The sequence below is a fragment of the Medicago sativa genome, chromosome 5, assembly GCF_051527215.1.
Source record: "Medicago sativa cultivar Bolivia chromosome 5, Bolivia_mono, whole genome shotgun sequence".
Taxonomy (NCBI): Eukaryota; Viridiplantae; Streptophyta; class Magnoliopsida; order Fabales; family Fabaceae; genus Medicago; species Medicago sativa.
The window spans coordinates 40,757,217-40,768,510 of NC_140753.1; the positions used below are offsets into that span (position 1 = coordinate 40,757,217).

General features: G+C 35.5%; 1 long non-coding RNA gene across 3 annotated transcripts; it reads right to left on the minus strand.

Moving 5' to 3' along the window:
* Nucleotides 1–6,070: 6,070 nt before the first annotated feature.
* Nucleotides 6,071–10,117, minus strand: LOC146922123 (uncharacterized). Of its 3 annotated transcripts, XR_015012378.1 has the most exons (7): nucleotides 9,741–10,111; nucleotides 8,658–8,743; nucleotides 7,980–8,055; nucleotides 7,415–7,545; nucleotides 7,091–7,199; nucleotides 6,854–6,980; nucleotides 6,071–6,399 (listed from the first exon to the last, which is right to left on the minus strand). It is a non-coding gene; the product is annotated as an uncharacterized LOC146922123 (long non-coding RNA). The 3 variants fall into 3 exon arrangements; XR_015012376.1 differs by lacking the exon at nucleotides 7,091–7,199 and having other exon boundaries at nucleotides 9,741–10,117; XR_015012377.1 differs by lacking the exon at nucleotides 7,091–7,199 and having other exon boundaries at nucleotides 6,071–6,438; nucleotides 9,741–10,117.
* Between the last annotated feature and the right edge of the window lie 1,177 nt (nucleotides 10,118–11,294).

Genomic DNA, 11,294 nt, shown 5'->3' on the forward strand with positions numbered 1-11,294 from the left:
GGTTATGGAATTTTGAAGCAACCAGCATTCAACATTTTAAGACTAATCAATTTTGGCTATTCATTGGTGTTGCTTGGCTGGATCTTTGGATTGGAAAGCACTACAGAAACTCCTAATAAAATGCTACGTGTGCTTTTGTTTAGTTCTTTCTATTTTTAATAAATAAATGTAAGGCTAATCAGCCATTTATTTATTTTCTTTAGATTAATATTAGGTATATTTTAATTTATTAGTGTCCTTTGAGTTCATGCAAGAGCTCTATAAATTGTAAGTTTTATTATGAAATAAGATATGTAGAATTTTGAGTAAAAAAATACACTTTGTGTGTTGTGAAGCTTTGCTTCTTTGTGGTTCTGGATTGAACCATCCTTGGTCTTATCAAGAATTTCTTTTCTTGTGGCGATCCTCACATCCATAGACTTATCACTTTCTTGGATTAGAAAGTGTGGCGTCCCTGTCTATCCATTCCATTTCTTCATTTTTTTAGTCTTTTCACCATTTCCACCAACATTATTCATAATTCGTTTCCGACGGCTTCGTGACACTCATCATTTGGTATTCAGAGCACGGTTTCGTTTGGGACAATTTTTGTTTCAATTTTGAAATCATCATCATCTTCATTTTCTATGTTATCATTGCAATTCCTTTTCATTTTCTTTATGAAGTATTAGAAAGAAAAAAATGCCTCCAGAATCATATATGAGAGAGCTTCTCATGGTAAGGAGAATGCGTGGAAATCAAGTCAAGGAGGAGGATACAACTCAAAGAGAAAATCTTTTCCAAACAAGATGTCTAGTGCAAGGAAAGGTATGTGCTTTAATTATTGATGGTGGGAGTTGCAGTAATTTTGCTAGTACTCGATTGGTGTCTAAACTTAATTTGGACACAAAACCTCATCCTAAACTTTACAAACTCCAATGGCTTAAAGAAACTTTAGAAATGATAGTTAATAAACAAGTGGAGGTTTGTTTTAGAATTGGAAAATATGAGGATGTTGTTTTGTGTGATGTAATACCAATGGAGGCTAGTCACTTATTGTTTGGGAGGCCTTGGCAATTTGATAGAAAAACTAATCATGATGGATATTCAAATAAATATTCTTTTGTTCATCATGGCAAAAAGGTTATTCTTGCACCATTGTGTCCTAGTGAGGTGAGAGAAGATCAAAAGAAATTGAGAGAAAAATATGAGCAAGAAAGAAAAGAAATAGAAAGAAAAGAAAATGAGAAGAAAGAAGTAGAGGAGAAGGAAAAGTGTGAGATAAATGAAGGAGGTAAACATAAAAAAACAGGGAGAGAGAAAAAAGGAAAATCATTTTTACATAATTCAGTCCCATTGTATGCAAGTTTGGATTTGAGGTCAAATCCTTTTGAAGAGAGGGAGAATGATGAGATCATGAGTTCATTAAGCATGTGGAAGGAAACTTATAAAAAAAATTATCCTACAATAAATTTGTCCTGATATTTTGTTTCATGATTTTAGTTTTTGGGCAGCATATGGTTCTTTGAATCACATAATATTTGATATAATTACATAGTACTCAATTACACTATGGAATTTCTAGTGGATGTAGTATACACGTGCCGTTGATATTGGGCTGGGATGAAATTCACAATTATGGAGATGAAGGAATGGCTCGTTATTGGCATATGATGTTTACTAGCTCTTCAACGGTTTTGAATTGTAATTGGCATGATTTCAACTCACATTAAATTGATGCAGCTGATATATTAATGGTTGAATTCATTTGAATATATAGAAGGCAAATATAAACTAGCGGTTATGGAATTTTGAAGCAACCAGCATTCAACATTTTAAGACTAATCAATTTTGGCTATTCATTGGTGTTGCTTGGCTGGATCTTTGGATTGGAAAGCACTACAGAAACTCCTAATAAAATGTTACGTGTGCTTTTGTTTAGTTCTTTCTATTTTTAATAAATAAATGTAAGGCTAATCAGCCATTTATTTATTTTCTTTAGATTAATATTAGGTATATTTTAATTTATTAGTGTCCTTTGAGTTCATGCAAGAGCTCTATAAATTGTAAGTTTTATTATGAAATAAGATATGTAGAATTTTGAGTAAAAAAATACACTTTGTGTGTTGTGAAGCTTTGCTTCTTTGTGGTTCTGGATTGAACCATCCTTGGTCTTATCAAGAATTTCTTTTCTTGTGGCGATCCTCACATCCATAGACTTATCACTTTCTTGGATTAGAAAGTGTGGCGTCCCTGTCTATCCATTCCATTTCTTCATTTTTTTAGTCTTTTCACCATTTCCACCAACATTATTCATAATTCGTTTCCGACGGCTTCGTGACACTCATCATTTGGTATTCAGAGCACGGTTTCGTTTGGGACAATTTTTGTTTCAATTTTGAAATCATCATCATCTTCATTTTCTATGTTATCATTGCAATTCCTTTTCATTTTCTTTATGAAGTATTAGAAAGAAAAAAATGCCTCCAGAATCATATATGAGAGAGCTTCTCATGGTAAGGAGAATGCGTGGAAATCAAGTCAAGGAGGAGGATACAACTCAAAGAGAAAATCTTTTCCAAACAAGATGTCTAGTGCAAGGAAAGGTATGTGCTTTAATTATTGATGGTGGGAGTTGCAGTAATTTTGCTAGTACTCGATTGGTGTCTAAACTTAATTTGGACACAAAACCTCATCCTAAACTTTACAAACTCCAATGGCTTAAAGAAACTTTAGAAATGATAGTTAATAAACAAGTGGAGGTTTGTTTTAGAATTGGAAAATATGAGGATGTTGTTTTGTGTGATGTAATACCAATGGAGGCTAGTCACTTATTGTTTGGGAGGCCTTGGCAATTTGATAGAAAAACTAATCATGATGGATATTCAAATAAATATTCTTTTGTTCATCATGGCAAAAAGGTTATTCTTGCACCATTGTGTCCTAGTGAGGTGAGAGAAGATCAAAAGAAATTGAGAGAAAAATATGAGCAAGAAAGAAAAGAAATAGAAAGAAAAGAAAATGAGAAGAAAGAAGTAGAGGAGAAGGAAAAGTGTGAGATAAATGAAGGAGGTAAACATAAAAAAACAGGGAGAGAGAAAAAAGGAAAATCATTTTTACATAATTCAGTCCCATTGTATGCAAGTTTGGATTTGAGGTCAAATCCTTTTGAAGAGAGGGAGAATGATGAGATCATGAGTTCATTAAGCATGTGGAAGGAAACTTATAAAAAAAATTATCCTACAATAAATTTGTCCTGATATTTTGTTTCATGATTTTAGTTTTTGGGCAGCATATGGTTCTTTGAATCACATAATATTTGATATAATTACATAGTACTCAATTACACTATGGAATTTCTAGTGGATGTAGTATACACGTGCCGTTGATATTGGGCTGGGATGAAATTCACAATTATGGAGATGAAGGAATGGCTCGTTATTGGCATATGATGTTTACTAGCTCTTCAACGGTTTTGAATTGTAATTGGCATGATTTCAACTCACATTAAATTGATGCAGCTGATATATTAATGGTTGAATTCATTTGAATATATAGAAGGCAAATATAAACTAGCGGTTATGGAATTTTGAAGCAACCAGCATTCAACATTTTAAGACTAATCAATTTTGGCTATTCATTGGTGTTGCTTGGCTGGATCTTTGGATTGGAAAGCACTACAGAAACTCCTAATAAAATGCTACGTGTGCTTTTGTTTAGTTCTTTCTATTTTTAATAAATAAATGTAAGGCTAATCAGCCATTTATTTATTTTCTTTAGATTAATATTAGGTATATTTTAATTTATTAGTGTACTTTGAGTTCATGCAAGAGCTCTATAAATTGTAAGTTTTATTATGAAATAAGATATGTAGAATTTTGAGTAAAAAAATACACTTTGTGTGTTGTGAAGCTTTGCTTCTTTGTGGTTCTGGATTGAACCATCCTTGATCTTATCAAGAATTTCTTTTCTTGTGGCGATCCTCGCATCCATAGACTTATCACTTTCTTGGATTAGAAAGTGTGGCGTCCCTGTCTATCCATTCCATTTCTTCATTTTTTTAGTCTTTTCACCATTTCCACCAACATTATTCATAATTCGTTTCCGACGGCTTCGTGACACTCATCAGGTAGATGGAGTGCAGGATGCTTAGTTGTGCTTGTTGATGCCGAGGAGTGGAGTTCCTCTTTTTCATGCAAGTGTCTAGATTAGGGCTCTGATCTAGGATAGTCTTTGCATGTTGTTTATTTGACTTTGTATTTTGGAGTTGTTGAGATATTCTGTTATTTGAGATTTGAAGGATACATTTGTATTTAGTTTGAAGATCCAGATATGGTTATGAATTATATGTTGTTACGCTGCTATGTTGTGTAACATGATCTTTATGCATGTATGAATTGTGGGGTATTCGAAGACGTAGCATCTATTTCTAGAATATGTTAGTATATTCGCGCGTTTTACCGCTTATTAGAAATAGGGTGTTACAAGTTGGTATCAGAGCCGTGGTCAGTCTTGTCCAGACTAGTAGACTAGTGTTTGTTGATTTACCCTGTTAGTATGCGAATGGTAATGAGTTGCCTTCGGTACTTGTCCTTGTGTTGTTGTGCTGTTGTTCTTACCTGTTGGTTGGTTTTGTGTAGAAGTGAGATGGCTGGTGGTAGAGATGATGCGGCGATTGCTCAGGCTTTGGCTTCGATGGCTCAGGTGTTGGCTCAGGCTAATGAGCAAGCGGCAGTGGGTCATCGTGATCCTGGTGAGGCTGAGGAGCGAAGGTTGGATCGTTTCTTGCGAAACAGTCCGCCGACGTTCAAGGGTAGATATGACCCGGATGGAGCGCAGAGTTGGGTGCAAGCCATGGAGAGGATCTTCCGTGCTATGGTGACTAGTGAGGACCAGAAGGTCAGGTTGGCTACTCATATGCTTGCAGAGGAGGCTGAGTATTGGTGGACCAATGCTAAGGGAAGGCTTGAGGCTGGTGGAGCTGTGACTTGGACTAGGTTCAAGACTGAGTTTTTGAGGAAGTACTTTCCTGAGGATTTGAGGACCAAGAAGGAAGTGGAATTCTTGAACTTGAAGCAAGAGGACCGTTCGGTGGCTGAGTATGCGGCGAAGTTTGAGGAGCTTTCGAGGTTTTGTCCGTACATCAATGCGGAGGATGCTATGGTTTCCAAGTGTGTGAAGTTTGAGAGCGGTTTGAGGCCCGACATCTATCAGTACATGTGTATTCAGGAGATCCGTGATTTCGATACTTTGGTGCATAAGTGTCGTATGTTTGATGATGCTGGAAGGGCTAAGGTTAATCACTACAAGGCTCAGAATGAGAAGAAAGGAAAGGGGCATAGATTTGGGAAGCCGTACAACAAAGACAAAGGCAAGAAGAGAGAATCTGGTGGAGGCTCTAAGGTGAATGTTGCTGAGGTGAGGTGCTACAAGTGTGGCACATTGGGTCATTTTGCTAATGATTGCAAGAGTGGTGAGAAGTGCGACAAGTGTGGGGAAGCAGGTCACAAGGATGCAGAGTGCAAGAAGGAGATCACTTGCTACAATTGTGGTGAGAAAGGGCATATCAGTACTAAGTGTACCAAGCCGAAGAAGGCGGCGGGGAAGGTGTTTGCATTGAATGCGGAAGAGGTGGAGCATCCTGATAATCTCATCCGAGGTATGTGTTTTATCAATAGTACTCCTTTCACTACAAGAAAAAATGCGTTTTGCGACCTTTAAAATTGACGATTGCGACTGTTAGAAGGGTCGCAAATGTACATTTGCGACTGTTCCCCAACAGGCGCTAATGTTGGGGTCGCAACAGTCATTTGCGACCCTTCGTAGAACAGCCACTCCAACTGCCGCAACACGTGCTGCGACAGTTGCCAACCGTCGCAAAGGAGCGCTTTAGTTTAATTTAAAAGGGCTTGCGACCCTTCAAAACAGTCGCAGATGTTAAGCTTTTTTTTTAAAAAAAAAAGGGGGCTTGCGACCCTTCACCAACAGTCGCAAATGTTAATTTTTTTTAAAAAAAAAATAAAATTGAATGGGGCAGTTTTTGTTGCCAATTTAAATAAATATATTATTAAATACTTAAAATACAGAAATATATAACTAAAAATATTAAAATCTCATTCATATAATTCTTTCAAGAGTAACAATCGAAACAATAGATAAAGTACATAGTTTAAACATTGAAAAACCAATACACTAGTGGGTAATCATTCAAAATAATATTACCAAAAATTAGATACGTACATACATTTCTTAACTAGGATTTGCAAAGCACTACGAAAATCAAAATTGAAAAGGAAACAAACGCCCTCAAACTTACTCCATTACAATGTAGACATTTTCTTGGTCTTCAAATGCATCGTAAAATTTTACCAAATTGTTGTGCCCGTTCAAAGCTCGCAATATTTTGACCTCTTCTCACATCTTCAATTGCAATTGTTGTTGTCATCCGGCAACAAAACACTTAAAGATGAATATGTAATTTATATGTGGTACCTTCTAGAAAGTTTAAATCAAACGCAAGGAAACAAAAATAAAACAGAGTAGAATGAATCACGGAGTATAGAAAATTCCAAAATATGGACACAATAAACAATTTCGTCCAAATTCCAAGGCAAATTCAATTCCTATACTCTTTATTCCTCAAGTTCAACTCCAATAAGTTTGATCAACATCAATCAAGCTAACTAGTGGTGTGACAACATTTTAATACCAAGTAAATACCATATGATGTGACACAATATAACATACACACAAAATCAAATTCCACAAACTAACATAACAAGAACCATTCTGCATAAACAGAAGCTGCTAACCACTCATGTTTTTACATACATGATACCAATAACTTGTAAATAAGAGGAGTAGAATTTATTACCACATGCACTGCATCAGCAATTTGAGTTGAGTACTAAGCATTAATCATGTCCATGTCCTCACAGCTTTCTCTATTATTGCTTCTCAAACTGATCCAATTAATAGATGGAAGGAAGAAATTTTCAATTCTGCACTAACAATATCAGGGCTATGTTAATTATTAGTCATCAAAACCACTTAACATATCACAAAGGGGAAAGTATCAGAAATATGATGCAGAATTTTAAAGAAGCCACACCTATTTTATTAATATGTAGAATTCCTTCATTAATGTTGTCATGGAAAGCAAGGAGAAAGGCCATGATGCACTCATGCAAGACATCATGCCACTAATTCATTTCAGACCACTTTCAAAGAAAGGTTTACATTAATAGCAAATAAAAATCTTCAAACTTCAAAGGCTTAGCCTTATTTAAATGCAAGTGAAGTATCAGATGTCAATGGCATAAAAATGATAAGTAAACATACATACACAATAGTATAGCAGATTCCAAACTATGATAAATTTTGTAACAATTGAAGGCTGTACATAACAGAGTGGGTAAATTGAAACTGGACTAACCTATGAAGACAGAAGTGTCACAAGGGCTGTGCAAAACCAAGTTGTTTTAAGAGTGGCCACATATCTTTGAAGGAAATCAGAAGGCGAGGTGGAGAGTTCTTGCGGTGCGAAATTTAAGTTCATAGAACTACCTGCAATGCAACAAAATAAATCAATGAGAGAGACGCAAATTTCTCCGCGAGCAGCGGGAACACAAAACCTACGTCAGGGAACTACCTGCAAAGAAATAGAGGGTATAGAGATATAGGCTATGCCACGAAGACACTCAAAATCCGGAAGAGGAGGAGGAGAATTAGAATATGCAATTTTACCCACTTGTGGGAATGGCTACTATATCCTTAGGGCTAGTTGAACTAACAACTTAAATATATAATTTTCAACACAATCAGTTCCACAAATTTGAGCCCGCAAAAGAAACCAAAGCAACGAGAGACTAAACGTTAATATCCAATCTTAACTAATGATCAAGTAGTTTGCGTTAAAAATAAATAAGCCTATTAAAAGATAAAGCAACGAGCAGTATAACTTAGATACAAATGTCATACAATAAGATAAAAGTTCTTACCTTGTGAAGGATGCACTTAGCTCTTTCTTTTGACAAGGTAATTGTGATCATTGAAACATGATGAGTAGTCTCCAAACTGAGCAGTAAAACAAAAAACCAAAACAATCAGACCCATGCACACTTAGATTAATTGACAAGGTAACATTAGATATCTAAACCATAAAATTAATTTCTTATATAACTCATGCATCCCAATGTCTATATGGTACCATTAATCTATTTTTCTTCTATAGTATGTTTCATTGCCATATTCATAACGGTGAATGTATGATCTACCATTTGTAACAAACAAGGTGAAACTTTAACCTTAATATTTCAATAAAGAAAAAATCATGATGAACACTGCCTGCATATAAATAAATTCATTCCAATAAACAAAGTAGGTAACATATCCATATGTGAAACATGGAAATGCAAAAGAAAATATAAACGTCAAAATAAAAATTACAGGATTAAACAAATTATCTCCCAAAAAACACAAGACATTTTGATCCTGTCACTTGCCATAATGAAACTATAGGTGCAAAACTAGGAGAGTAGGTGTAGAAGGATACATCAAAAATTCAAGAAGATAAAAAAAAAAAAAAAAAAAAAAAACAGCTCACTACACACAACATTCCTACTCGAATCAGTATACCATATACAGATAAATAACACAAAGAGTTGGAGGAAACAAACCTGATTTGTATCAGAACACTGAATCTCAACATGCCAAATCATAGGAAACCACCAACCTTTGAGTAACTCTGGTTGGTCTGCACAATCTGCAACCAACATCATATCTTAGTGGCAGAAGAGGATTCGACAAGGGGTCGGGCAAGATTTGGAAGCTTGAAAGCCTTCATCTTTTTATTATTTTCAATTCTTTTGTGGTTCTCATCGTCTTATGGTGTCATATTTTTCATGATAAAAATGGTTTGGTTTAGAAACACTGGAACCAAGTGAACCAAACCATAAAAAAGTTCAGTTCAGTTCATGATAAAAATGAAACATATCGGTATGGTTCATACAAACTAATTTTAGGCTTAGTTTGTTTCAGCTCAGTGTTCTACGGTAACTAAACAATGAACAACCCTACTCACCACACAACTCAATCAATCAATAAGCTGTAAAACAGGAAACCTGAGTTCACACAAATGGAATAGAGAAATTCTACTTTCTTTTACCGTGTACCTAATCATCATTTGAAAAAGAAAAAAAAAATCAAAGAGGGATGATTTTGGTTTATGAGTATGACCTTGCTAATTAAAGATTTGGAGAATATTTTATTCATGCAATGTCACACATCATCTTCACAGATTTTGTAAGCTACATGTGATATTATAAGGTAAGCCACAACTTGGTTTCCAAGATTCCAGTGAAAAATCAAAATCAACACATCTATGTTACCGAAGTTTCGATTAAAAAAAAAAGACTAAAAAGACTAAAAATTTCTTCAATGATTGTCAAGTTTTCATAATAAAAAAGAAAGCATGATGTCTTCTTAAGCTACAATTGTTCATACAAGTTCAATAATAAATTATTAAAACTGTACAAAAAGAATGCTAGATTCTGAAACCCAAATCCATTACACATTGAGAATTAAGAACAAAGAACTAAAACCATAAGATTCATGCACTAATAAAATTTGTTGAAATAAAATTGAAATTGAACCTTGCGTGAGACTGAGATTTTAAAATTGAAATTGTTAACCATAAGATTCTAAAACCTAAATTCATGACACTAAACAAATATTAAATGAACAAAATAGTGAAAATCAACCTTGCGTGAACCTTTGCAGTGGTGAGACCTTCATTGTTAACGAATCTAGAGATTTTCAACCGTCGTGACCATCGTAATGGCGAAAGCGAGTTTCTGCGAGAGAGAAAAGATCTGATATTTGGGGTTTGGTAGAAGGGGTTAGGGATTGGAAAGATTCACGATTTGTGATTTGGGGGTTTTTGAGAACATCGATTTGGGCATTGGAGCTATGAGCGATACAGGAAAGATTTGGGGAGAATAGAGTTTTTGATTTTCGATTTGAGCTATGAACAAATTTTGGGGGATTGAAGCCATTTGAGATGATTTTTTACAAAGATGGGGGATGAAATTTTTAGAAAGTGAAACCGGTGTTTTTAGGAGTGATAAAGCTTTCCGAGCATAGTTTTCAGACTCGGCTCGGTCATCGACTCGGCGAGGGTACTGGGTCACTGGGTCAATGGTCGAACCACTGGGTCGTTGGTCGAACCGCATGACTGAATCGGAACCACTCGGATGACTCGGTTAGATAACTCGGTCCTTAGATTAAATTTATATAGTTATTTAACCGGATTAACTCGGATTGAATCGGTGACTCGGTCACTTTAAAAACTAAAATAATGACCCCTGTAAAATAAGATAAAAACTATCCAACAATAATAATTTCATAGGCTAATTGCTCAAATTCAAAACATAGTCATAACTCAAAATACATCTTGGTAGTAAAAATCCAAATAGATCCCAAAAAAGTATGATTCCAATTCCAACATAAATTCAAATAAGAGATTGCCCCAGTTGTAAAAATCCAAAAAGATCCAAAGAAAGTATAATTCCAACACAAGTATTATCATCAATAACATTTAATTCCAAGGAGTCAAGATTGATTGAGCAAAACGACGTCGTTTCAGACTTTCAGTTAAGCAAAAAAAAAAAAGCAAAAAAAAAAAAAAAGCAAAAAACCGGTCTGACCCATGACTCGGCCGAGTCACCGGTTTTTACCGGTTTTGACCGATTTTGACCGGGTTTGACCGAGTTAACTGCATGGCCGATCCAAATGTTGGCTCGAACCGGCTTACCCACCGGTTCACGGTCCGACCGGTCCGACCGGCCGGTCCAAGCCGAGTCTGAAAACTATGTTTCCGAGTGAAAAAAGAGTGAGAATTATTTTTTATTTTTTTATTATTAAGTAGTGAGAGGGAACCCAAATATTTGGAAGGACCTCTATATTATTTCAATTGGCGCCTAAGAAAGAACAAAATATTGCGACTGTTGACCAAATGGTCGTTTAAACTGTCGCAAATGTCCACAAAAACTCACATTGCGACTGTTGTATCAAAGGGGTCGCAATTTAAGTGTCGCAAAATGACTATTTTCTTGTAGTGTTTGATTGTAATTATTGATACTGGTGCTACTCATTCTTTTATCGCGGCGAGTTGTGTTGAGCGTTTGGGTTTGGTTGTGACTCCGTTGTCTCGAGGGATGGTTATTGATACCCCGGCTAGTGGTTCAGTGACTACTTCTTTAGTGTGTGCTAAGTGTCCTGTTAGTTTTGGTAATGTTGACTTTGAGTTGGATCTT